This window comes from Lathyrus oleraceus, chromosome 6 (assembly GCF_024323335.1).
Source record: "Lathyrus oleraceus cultivar Zhongwan6 chromosome 6, CAAS_Psat_ZW6_1.0, whole genome shotgun sequence".
Classification (NCBI taxonomy): domain Eukaryota; kingdom Viridiplantae; phylum Streptophyta; class Magnoliopsida; order Fabales; family Fabaceae; genus Lathyrus; species Lathyrus oleraceus.
This window is the reverse complement of record NC_066584.1, coordinates 483,039,257-483,050,241: the sequence shown is the minus strand read 5'-3', so window position 1 is coordinate 483,050,241 and position 10,985 is coordinate 483,039,257. Positions and strand designations below refer to the sequence as shown.

At 40.6% G+C, this 10,985-nt stretch overlaps 1 non-coding gene across 1 annotated transcript; it reads left to right on the top strand.

The window, feature by feature from the left end:
- The first annotated feature begins 10,589 nt into the window (after positions 1–10,589).
- LOC127099756 (small nucleolar RNA R71) lies at positions 10,590–10,696 on the top strand. The gene has a single exon (XR_007794229.1). It is a non-coding gene; the product is annotated as a small nucleolar RNA R71 (small nucleolar RNA).
- The last annotated feature ends 289 nt before the right edge of the window (positions 10,697–10,985 follow it).

The window sequence follows — 10,985 nt, the reverse complement described above, 5'->3', positions numbered from 1 at the left end:
GTCCGAAAATAGTTTTAAAATCACTTTTCTTCTTAAGTTAAAAACTCCTAATGAACTAAACAAAGCGCTTTCGCTGTTTTTGAAATACTTAAAAACAATTAAGTTTAAAAAGACGTTGGACGGCTTTCGATCTTACCCAACGGAAATTAAGTGCGGGAAAACTTAAGTTGAAAGTTAAAATAGCCCTTAAGTGTTTCTACGAACAATAGTACGGATTATCGGTTCAATTACGATCCTTACATTCTAAACTTATAGATTTAGTTAGACATGGTAAAGTAAAGGTGCATTAATTTAAATAAAAGTAGTGCGAGTGTGGAAAGTAAATAAAAGTAGTGCGAGTGGGGAAAGTAAATAAAAGCAGTGCGAGTGCGAGAAATAAATGAAAGTAAAGCGAGTGCGAGAAATAAATGAAAGTAAAGCGAGTGCGAGAAATAAATGAAAGTAAAGCGAGTGCGAGAAATAAATAAAGTAAAGACAGTGCGGGAAAATAAATTAGATAAAGGTAAAGAAATAAAAATCTACCCCAATCGGAGGGTTGAATAAAATGCAAAGCGGAAATGAAAATGGCGGCAGGATTAACTTCCTTCCAAAGTGCTCCAAACTCGATTACAGACTCAATCACAAAACTCGATTACACAATTGTGGTAACACCCCAATGCAAAGAGATTACCACTTTAAAATACTTAATATATGCCTAAGTGGAACAAATTTTGCTTTGAGATTGCCTCTGTTCTAAGTTTGGATGTCTAAACAAGTGAATTCGAGTTTCTATTTATAAGCAAGTAAAAAGATGGAAATGACAAGGATGCCCTTCAACTTGAAAATGGGAGGGAAAACTTTTCCTCTTGTGGTGCCCGCCACAAGGCCAATCTGAGGCGCCTTAGTGGAAGTAGTGGGGAATGTGGCAGTTGAGGGAAGTTGAGCTAGGACACGTCATGGCAGGGTCTATGGCGCCAGCCACAGTGGGAGCCACAAGTACAAAATGCTGAATTTTAGGGTTTTTAGCTCTTTTTCACTTCTTTTCTCGATCGGGGCTCCGATTAAAGTAAAAACCTGAAAACAAAGAGAAACATAGTAATAACACAACAAAATGACAATAAAACTACTAAAATGCATGCGAAATCGGAATCGAAAATACGGTGAATTTCAGTGTCCTCAAACTCTCTCATACTTAAACCTTTGCTTGTCCTCAAGCAAAACATTAAAAAGCTCATAGAAGAAAAATTGGTGTAAGCGAGTGCTTCAGGTTAAAAAGGTTCTAAGTTCAAGTCGGGATGCAGTGATAGGTACTAACTGAGTGAACTAAGGGTATCATGATGACACTTATCCTTGAATACGGACATAAACGTCATTCCTATATTAATCAACCCATATTATCCCATAATACCTAGGCCTGCCTCTTCATCTCTTTATTCAGGCGCAATCACATTAAGCCCGTTATCCGTACATGCTTCATAGCAGAGTGACATGTTAGTGATTATGATCTAAACATGGTTTTTGGCACATAGATATGTGTAAACCCTTTTATTTGACCCATCTGCAGTTGTGGGGGATCGGATCGTAATCCGCCCTACCGAGTTCAGCGCCAGATACCTCTGAACCAACTAACAGCGGGTAAGTTTTTCTTTTTCTTTTTCTTTTTGTAGCAAATTTTTACAATTCTTTGGTTTAAATGACTTTGTGAGGGTCACCTATACCTGAGTTGCCTTTTTTCTTTATTTTATTTATTTTGCTAGATCATTCACTTATTTGCATCGGTCCCCTACGTAGAGGATGAGTAGGCCGGAGCTGACTGCTGAGATAAACTACTGAGGACTTATACTGAAATGATGATTAAGGCCATGGTATATGGGATTTCGGGAATGATTCCTATATTTACGAAGTCTATGGTGCTTAAAATAATATTGATGTTTCAAAAAGTTCTCCCAAGTCACCGCATCCTTACTCAAACCCGTCTTTAAAACCCGAAAACTTTCGGAATAACACTGTTTTCTTTTGCAAAAAAAAATTGATGGGGCTAAAGGTATGGGGAGATTAGATTGTACTAAAGATACACTATATTTGGTGACTCATCAGACTCATGCATTATCTAAGACACTTAAACTAAAAGCAAAATAAAATAAAGTAAACAAAAAGCAATAAAGGTAAATAAACTATCTAAAAACAGCAAAGGGGATGAACAAACTAACTGAAAATAGCAAAGAAAAGCGATAAAGGCTCCTCCCACACTTAAGTCGAACATTATCCCTAGTGTTTCGAAATAAGATAAGGGAAGAGTTACCTGACAACCTACTGCTGACCACTGGTGCCTTCGCCATCCTGAGGTGGACGACGGGATCGGGTACGACGACGGTCTCGCTGAACCATCCTGGCCTGCAAGGCATCCTGAGCGGTCCTTACCTCTCGAAGGTTACCCAAAATGGAACCTTGAGTGGCTTCGATGAGTGCAATGTGTTGCTGGTGGTATTGTTGCTGACGGGCTTGCGTATTTGTAATCATAAGTAGGGAGTGTAAAACAGTATCTTAGGATCTATCTGTCCTCCGCTGCGATTCTTGCATGAAGTTCATGTTATCCGCCAGTTGTTGTTGGATGGTAGAGAGTAGGTCATCACGCCTTTGCTCTCTAGCCATGTGGTCATGCCACATCTCCTCTGTAATATAAAAGCCATGAGTGGTAGCTGCAGAAGAAGAAGATGGTGCAGTGTGTGGTGGTGAAGGATGATGGGGGGACACATCAGGTACGGGAGATCGCTCTCTCCGATCATATTCTTCATCAGTGTCATGTCCCGCCTCATCAGGAACATTAGGAGGAAGAGGACCCAAAACAGGTGGAGCATCTAAAGCGTAGGTCCAGTTCCTTTCATCTCGTATATCTGTACGTCTAGTGCATGGTAAAACAACAGATGGGATAGCTACACCATGAACCATAAGGACATAGCCTCCTTCTCTCCTCAAACGGCACAATTTCATGTCTCTCAGAAATTTTAGGTTAATTGGGCGAGGAGGTAAGGGGTCTAGGGTAGCTATCTCATTGTTCAGGTTAAGCGCTCGAGCAATAGACGTAATCAATCCTCCGAAAGAAATCGATCCCGCTTTATTTAAAGTTAAAGTCATATGAGCGAGCATGAATGGGACCGAATTAATTCTTCTATTTGTGAGGCTTCCTTGCAAAAATAGAAGCTCTCTAGCATTTACCTTATTTGGATTCTCCTAGCCAAAAATAGTACATGCCAACAGATATCGAAAAACTCTGATGGTCGGGTTATGGATAGTCGAGGCAAGAATTCCTTCAAAAGAATTTATGGAAGTATTTAATAATCGCTCCCAGAAGGAAAATACCTCGACTGACCAATCCGAATCCAAAGGGGCCTTACAAATAGCATCGTCCCCATGAGGGATTCCTAACAAGGCTGCTAGTTCGTTGGTACTAAGTTCATATTCAACAGCAAACATTCTAAATCTGACAGTACCAATTGTGCTAGCAGTGTTAGGATTGACAATATAGATTAAAGAGCTTAAAAATTAGATTGTCAATCGCTCATAGGTAGGTTCTTTGTTTGAAAAGAAATTATGCAAACCTAAATTATCTAATAAGTGAAATATGCTATGGTAGATACCTAGAGTATAGAGACAATTTTCATCAACATACCTTGTCGGGAGGATCTCCCGATTTTGCAACCGTTCGATAATCTTCCGTTGCCTATCTCCCGGTTTTCCTCCTCGAAGAATGATTCCATTAAACTCCATTGTGTAGCTCTTGTAATGAGACGAAGAAGATGAAATGGGTTGTGAAAAGGTTGGATTTTTATGAAATCCGACGGATGAAAATGAAAATGGAAATCGGGGAAATGATTTGTACGATGTGAGGATGAGAAAGGTGTGAGCTTTTTGTCGGTTCAAGGACGTTTTTTCAAGGTGGAAAAATGGGTTTTGAAGGTTGTAAGGTGTAAAAATGGTGCAGAAAGGGAGTCTGTCCCGAGCTTATACAGATGTTGTGGCGGGGGCCACAGGGTCTATGGCGGGCGCCACAAGGCAAAATCTGGCTGGGCTGGATTTTGGTCCATTGGCTTGGGCTTCTCGTTTGTCTTTTGGCTTGGGGGGTCCGGATATCATTTGTCTTGTGATTTCCTAGTATCATTGGCTTGCATAATTTTATAAAAGTAAAAATAAAAATAAAATAATATTTAAACATTAGATTAATAAATAAATAAACAACTAAAAAATGTTAATAAAATAAATAAACATAAGGCATATATATATAAAAGTAGAAATATCAATGTGTAGACATAGTTGGTAAAATATCCCAAATGTGATGATATAAAATGAGTTATGTAAATGAGAGAAATATAAGCATAAAAACAGATAAAATAAGATGAAATGGTGAGATCATATAGTGGGGATGTCGTCTTCCTGAGTAGATCCACGGAGCATGGCTACCTCCTATCCGAGCTCTGCGATCTCCTGGTATAAACAGTCGGCCTCAGTAGCGTGGGTGAGATCAGATACTCCCATCTGTAAGGTGAGGTCAGCCACCTCCTGTCTAAGCTCTGCAATCTCTCTACGACACTCTGCAATCTGGGTGCGGATGTCTGGGGTCTGCAATGATAGATTGTTAGAGAATACAGTGATCCTGGGAGAAGGTGGTGTAGGCGTGTACTCAGCGATGGGTGGTGATCTCGGCTCCTCGATAGTCTCTCCCTGACCTTCCAGAGCATAACTCCAATTCACTGGGTCATACACACTAGTCATCATAGGATCAGGTAGTGTAAAATAATGAATTGCCTCGCTGTCGACTAGCAATCTGAACTGACATGGGTGGAAAGAGGCTCTCCTCATCAACCCTCTAGTCAAACAGAAGTCGATATCCATGGTAGTGTACCCACAGTAGGTCCGGAGATGTAATAGCTTGCGAGATAGACCTAAAGTGATAGTAATCTGTGTGATGATCCCTCCTACATGTATGACTCCTTCGGTTGATCTGGAAACACAGCTCAGGCCGCATAACAGAAGGTTCCCACATGCTACTGGTCGGGACTGGGATGCACAAAATATTAGGAAGATCTCCTTTTCACTCAGTAATGTCTCAGCATCCGACTTTCCTAGGAAGGAATGTGCCAATATCATCTGGAGGTATCTAAAAGCAGGGTTATGTATAACCTGAGACAGCTGCGTAGATGGATCCTGACTTCCACCACCTGATATATCACTCCAAAACTTCTCCACTTCCTTTTCTAGAAAATATCCCATAGGTGTCTCCGGGATAGCATCAGGAGTGGTCTGGAAACCCAATAGGTCACCGAACTCTTTCTGGCTGAAAGAGTACTCAACTCCAAAGAGCCTGAAAGCAGCATACCCATCTGGTCCAGAGTATGGGTCATAATCGAATGAACTGAGGAACTCCAATGTCAAGTTCCTGTAGGTGTTACTCAAGTCGTCAGCGAACTCGTCCCAGTGAAGCGGGTGGCTCAGAAATCGGATACTTGGCTCAATGCCCAGTGCCTCCATGCAGTGCTGATCAGGATAACGTGTGGGCGCCATAGGGCGCTGATACAACGCGATGTAGTGCTCCCTCTGAGCATTATCTCTATAGGCTACGTGCATATCATCGAAATCCTGCATCCTGTGAAAGTTAGAAAGGGATCCTGAAAATACAAACCATTCAAATATTTAGTCTCGGTGAAAATTAAATTAAATTAAATTAAATTAAATGAATGCGAAAAAGTAAAATGAAAAACCATGGGTTGCCTCCCACACAGCGCTTGTTTAACGTCATTAGCTTGACGATCAGAATTCATACACCTGTAGTAGTAGGAATCAGTGGATCAATTAGGGTGTGGCTTGAGTAGTATGTTGGAATGTCTCCTCCTTCCTAGAGCTTCAGTCTTTGTCCATTTACAATGAATGGGCTACAGGTTTCGTTCTTGATTTCTACGACTCCGGATCTCAGAATCTTGGATACTTCGAAAGGGCCAGTCCATCTTGAGCGCAACTTCCCAGGGAAGAGTCGTAACCTAGAGTTAAAAAGGAGAACAGGGTCGCCTATATTGAAGTTTTTCTTTACTATTCTTTTGTCGTGCCAGGATTTTGTTCTCTCTTTGTATATTTTTGCATTCTCGTAGGCAGATTGCCTAAGTTCTTCTAGTTTGTGAATGTCAAGGGTACGCTTTTCCCCAGCGGTCAGGTAGTCTAAATTCAAAGTTTTAATGGCCCAATAGGCCTTATGCTCTAACTCGAAAGGTAAATGACATGATTTTCCATAAACTAGTTGGTAGGGAGTTGTTCCTATAGGGGTTTTGAAAGCGGTTCTATAGGCCCATAATGCTTCTTGAAGCTTCTGAGACCAGTCTCTCCTAGATATTGAAACTGTTTTTTCTAGGATTTGTTTTATCTCCCTATTGGATACTTCTACTTGGCCACTAGTTTGTGGGTGGTATGGTGTTGCTACTCTATGCCTAACTCCATATTTTCTTAAAAGTTTGTCAAATATCCTCGATATGAAGTGTGATCCTCCATCGCTTATGACTAAACATGGCGTTCCAAATCTAGGGAATATATGGTTTTTAAACAGTTTAATCACCACCCTAGTATCGTTTGTGGGTGCAGCTATGGCTTCAATCCACTTAGATACGTAGTCTACAGCTACTAAGATATACCTGTTTCCTAAGGATGGTGGGAAAGGTCCCATGAAATCTATACCCCATACGCCGAAGAGTTATACTTCCTGAATGTTTCTTAGAGGCATTTCGTCACGCCTTGAAATGTTTCCAGTGCGTTGGCATCTGTCACATTTGACAATGCAAGCATAGACATCTCGCCACATGGTAGGCCGCCAGCTTGAAGAATCTCGGCGTATGTCTTAGAGGTGCTCGCATGTCCACCATAGGGTGCAGAATGACAATGCTTGATAATACTATTTACCTCTTCTTCTAGAATGCAACGGCAAAAAATGCCATCTTTACCCCTTTTGAAAAGGAGTGGTTCGTCCCAATAGAAGTTTCTCACATCGTGGAAGAATTTCTTCTTGTGGTGGTAGTCAAGATCAGGGGGTACAATATCAGCAGCTAGGTAATTAACGAAGTCTGCATACCAGGGTACGTTACTTACTGCTAAGGAATTTTGGAAGTGCTCATGAGTGCTTAGGTTATTGTCTTCGATGGTTTCTAGTTTAGCTATTAGTCTATCATAAGCAAAATCATCATTTATGGGTACTAAGTCTGGTTTTAGATGTTCTAGCCTAGAATGGTGATCGGCTACTACATTTTCAGTGCCTTTTTTATCTCTTATATCTAAATCAAACTCTTGTAGTAACAGAATCCATCGGAGTAACCTGGGCTTGGCATCTTTTTTACTTAATAGGTAACGAATGGAAGCATGATCAGTGTAAACTATAATTTTTGCTCCTACTAGATAGGATCTAAATTTGTCTATAGCGAAGACTACAGCGAGTAATTCTTTCTCAGTTGTTGCGTAGTTAAGTTGGGCAGCGTCTAGGGTTCTACTGGCATAATAAATGGCATGTAATTTTTTATCTTCCCTTTGTCCTAGAACTGCCCCAACCGCATAATCACTAGCATCGCACATTATCTCAAAAGGTTCTGACCAATCAGGTGGTTTCATAATGGGTACTGATACTAATGCTTGCTTTAAAAGATTAAATGCGTCATTACATTTTTCATCTAAAATGAATTCAGCATCTTCATTAAAAGTCCAGTTAAAGGTTTAGTTATTTTGGAGAAATCCTTGATAAAACGCCGGTAGAATCCAGCGTGTCCAAGAAAGCTTCGAACTTCTTTGATAGTTTTAGGGGGTTTTAGGTTTTCTATAACTTCTATTTTAGCTCTATCTACCTCTATACCTTTTTCGGAAACTATATATCCTAAAACAATTCCTTAGGTCACCATGAAATGACATTTTTCCCAATTTAGCACGAGGTTCACCTCCACGCATCTCTCCAGGATTTTCTCAAGGTTAGCGAGACAATTTTTGAAATCGAATCCGTAAACCGAGAAATCATCCATAAACACTTCCATGATACCATCTAGGTAATCTGCAAAGATTGACATCATGCAGCGTTGGAAAGTAGCTGGGGCATTACAGAGGTCGAATGGCATTCGTCTGTAGGCAAAAGTTCCATAAGGGCATGTAAAGGTAGTTTTTTCTTGATCTTCGGGGTGAATAGGTATTTGGAAGAATCCAGAGTACCCATCTAGATAGAAGAAATAAGAGTGTCTGGCTAGACGCTCCAACATCTGGTCTATAAATGGTAAAGGGAAATGGTCCTTCCGGGTTGCTTTATTTAATTTTCTATAATCTATACACATCCGCCATCCTCCTTCTAACCGTTTTGCTACATGTTCTCCTTTATCGTTATGCACGACTGTGATGCCTCCCTTTTTGGGTACTACATGCACAGGGCTCACCCACTTACTATCCGAGATCTGGTAGATTATACCTGCCTCAAGTAACTTAAGAACGTCCTTTTTAACAACATCACTCATTATAGGGTTTATTCTTCTCTGGTGTTCTCTGGAGGGTTTTGAATCTTCTTCGAGCGAAATTCGATGCATGCATACGGATGGGTTATACCTTTCAGGTCAGAGATATTATATCCTAAGGCTAAGGGATATCTTCGTAAAATGTCTAAAAGTTTGTATGTTTCCTCTTGGCTCAAGGTAGCACTGCCTATAACTGGACGGTTCATCTCTTCATCGAGGAACTCATATCTCAGGTTCTTAGGCAGTTCCTTGAGTTCTAAGGTTGGTTTCTTAGGGCACGGCATAGGATCTGGGGTAAGGGATAAACATTCGTAAAGGTTATCATCGATGTAGGGTTTCTTAAAGTTATCATCTTCCGTTATGAGGGTTGATGGTAACTTAATGGTTTTTGTGATTTCTTCTTGTTCTAATTCCCTAACGCATTCATCAATGATATCCAAGGAATAACATGCATCTCCCATCACAGGTGCCATAAGAAATTTCGAAAGTATAAATTCTATTTTCTCGTCACCTACCTCAAAGGTCAACTTTCCTCTTTTGACATCTATTATGGCTCCAACAGTTGATAAGAATGGTCTACCTAGAAGCATTGGTATATCGTTGTCCTCTTTGATGTCCATGACAACGAAATCAGTAGGGATAAATAACTGACCTATCCTAACAGGGACATCTTCTAAAATTCCTATCGGATATTTAACAGATCTATCGGCTAACGGAAGTGACATCTTAGTAGGATGTAGTTCTCCTAAGTTTAACCTCTCACAAACCGCTAAAGGCATTAAGCTCACACTAGCTCCTAAGTCTAGAAAAGCTTTTTCGATGACGTGACTTCCCAAAAGACAAGGAATGGAGAAATTTCCAGGATCTTTATCTTTCTTTGCTAATTTATTCTCGGAAATAGACTTGCATTCCAAGGGCTTCGGATCGTCTAGTCTACGTTTGTTGGTAAGGATGTCTTTAAGAAACTATGCATAAGAAGGTATTTGGGTGATGGTTTATGTGAAAGGGATTTCTACGTGAAGTTTTTCTATAACTTTAATAAATTTTTGATATTGGTTATTGATCTGGGTTTGTTTGAGTCTTTGCGGATATGGTATAGGTGGTTTATATGGCGGGGGTGGTACGTAAGTTTTATCTTTAGGTTTTTCTCCTTTTTCTTGACCTTCCTGGTTTTCAGATTCCACTGGTTCCTTTACTTCGTCCGGGGGTTCGGTATATTCCTCAAAAGTTTTGGGTTCACTCAATCTTGGGTTTGGTGGCTCATCATAAGCGTTCCCACTTCGCAGGGTAATAACATTGGCTTGTCCTCTCGGATTCTGTTGAGGTTGTCTAGGGTACTGTCCTCCAGGTGTAGTCTGAGGGGCTTGGTTTAAAGCTACCTGAGAGATCTGAGTTTTAAGCATCTTAGTATGAGTAACTATTTGGTCAACCTTGGTTCCTAACTGGGAAATCAATTCGTTAACATGAATGTTTTGGTTCATGAACTCCTTGTTTTGTTGGGTTTGAGCAGTGATAAAATTTTCCATAATTTTCTCAAGGCTCGAATTTGGTGGTACATGTTGCATAGGTTGATTTGATCTTGGGGCTTGGTAACTAGGTCTCGCAGGTGCATTATTTTGGATGGGGTTATTGTTCTTATAGGAGAAGTTCGGATGATTCCTCCATCCAGGGTTATAGGTATTCGAATATGGGTTACCTTGGGTGTAGTTCACTTGCTCGGAGTGGGTTTCGTTTAATATACTGCATTCTGCAGATTGGTGTCCTTTGGTTCCACATATTCCACAATCCGACGAAACTGCGGCTACAATATTCGGGTTTATGCACATATGCTCGACCTTGAGGGCTAATGCGTCCATTTTAGCTTGCATCATGTCTATAGAGCTTAGTTCATGCACTCCTCCTTGGGCTTCCTTCTTCTCAACTGTCGCTCGTTCGACTCCCCATGATTGATGGTTTTGAGCCATATCTTCGATGAGGGCACTAGCTTTAGGATAAGGTTTGTTCATCAGCGCACCGCCTGCGGCAGCGTCGATGGTCATCTTAGTGTTATAATGAAGTCCATTATATAAGGTTTGAATGATTAACCAATTTTCTAAGCCATGATGTAGGCATGCTCTTAACAACTCTTTATATCTCTCCCAAGCTTCGAACAACGATTCTCCTTGATTTTGTGTAAATCTGGTTATATGGTTTCGAAGAACAGCGGTCTTACTCGGGGGAAAGTATCTAGCAAGGAATACTCTTCTAAGGTTATCCCAAGTCGTAATGGAATTGGGTGGAAGGGAATCTAACCATGATAGGGCTTTATCTCTGAGGGAAAAGGGAATAATCTTAAACGTATTACCTCAGGGGAAGCTCCATTGGTTTTAAAAGTGTCTGCTAATTGAAGAAAGATTTTTAAATGTTGGTTTGGGTTCTCAGTAGCGAGACCTGCGAATTATCTCTGCTGCACTAGTTGCAACAGGGATGGTTTGAGTTTGGAATTATTAG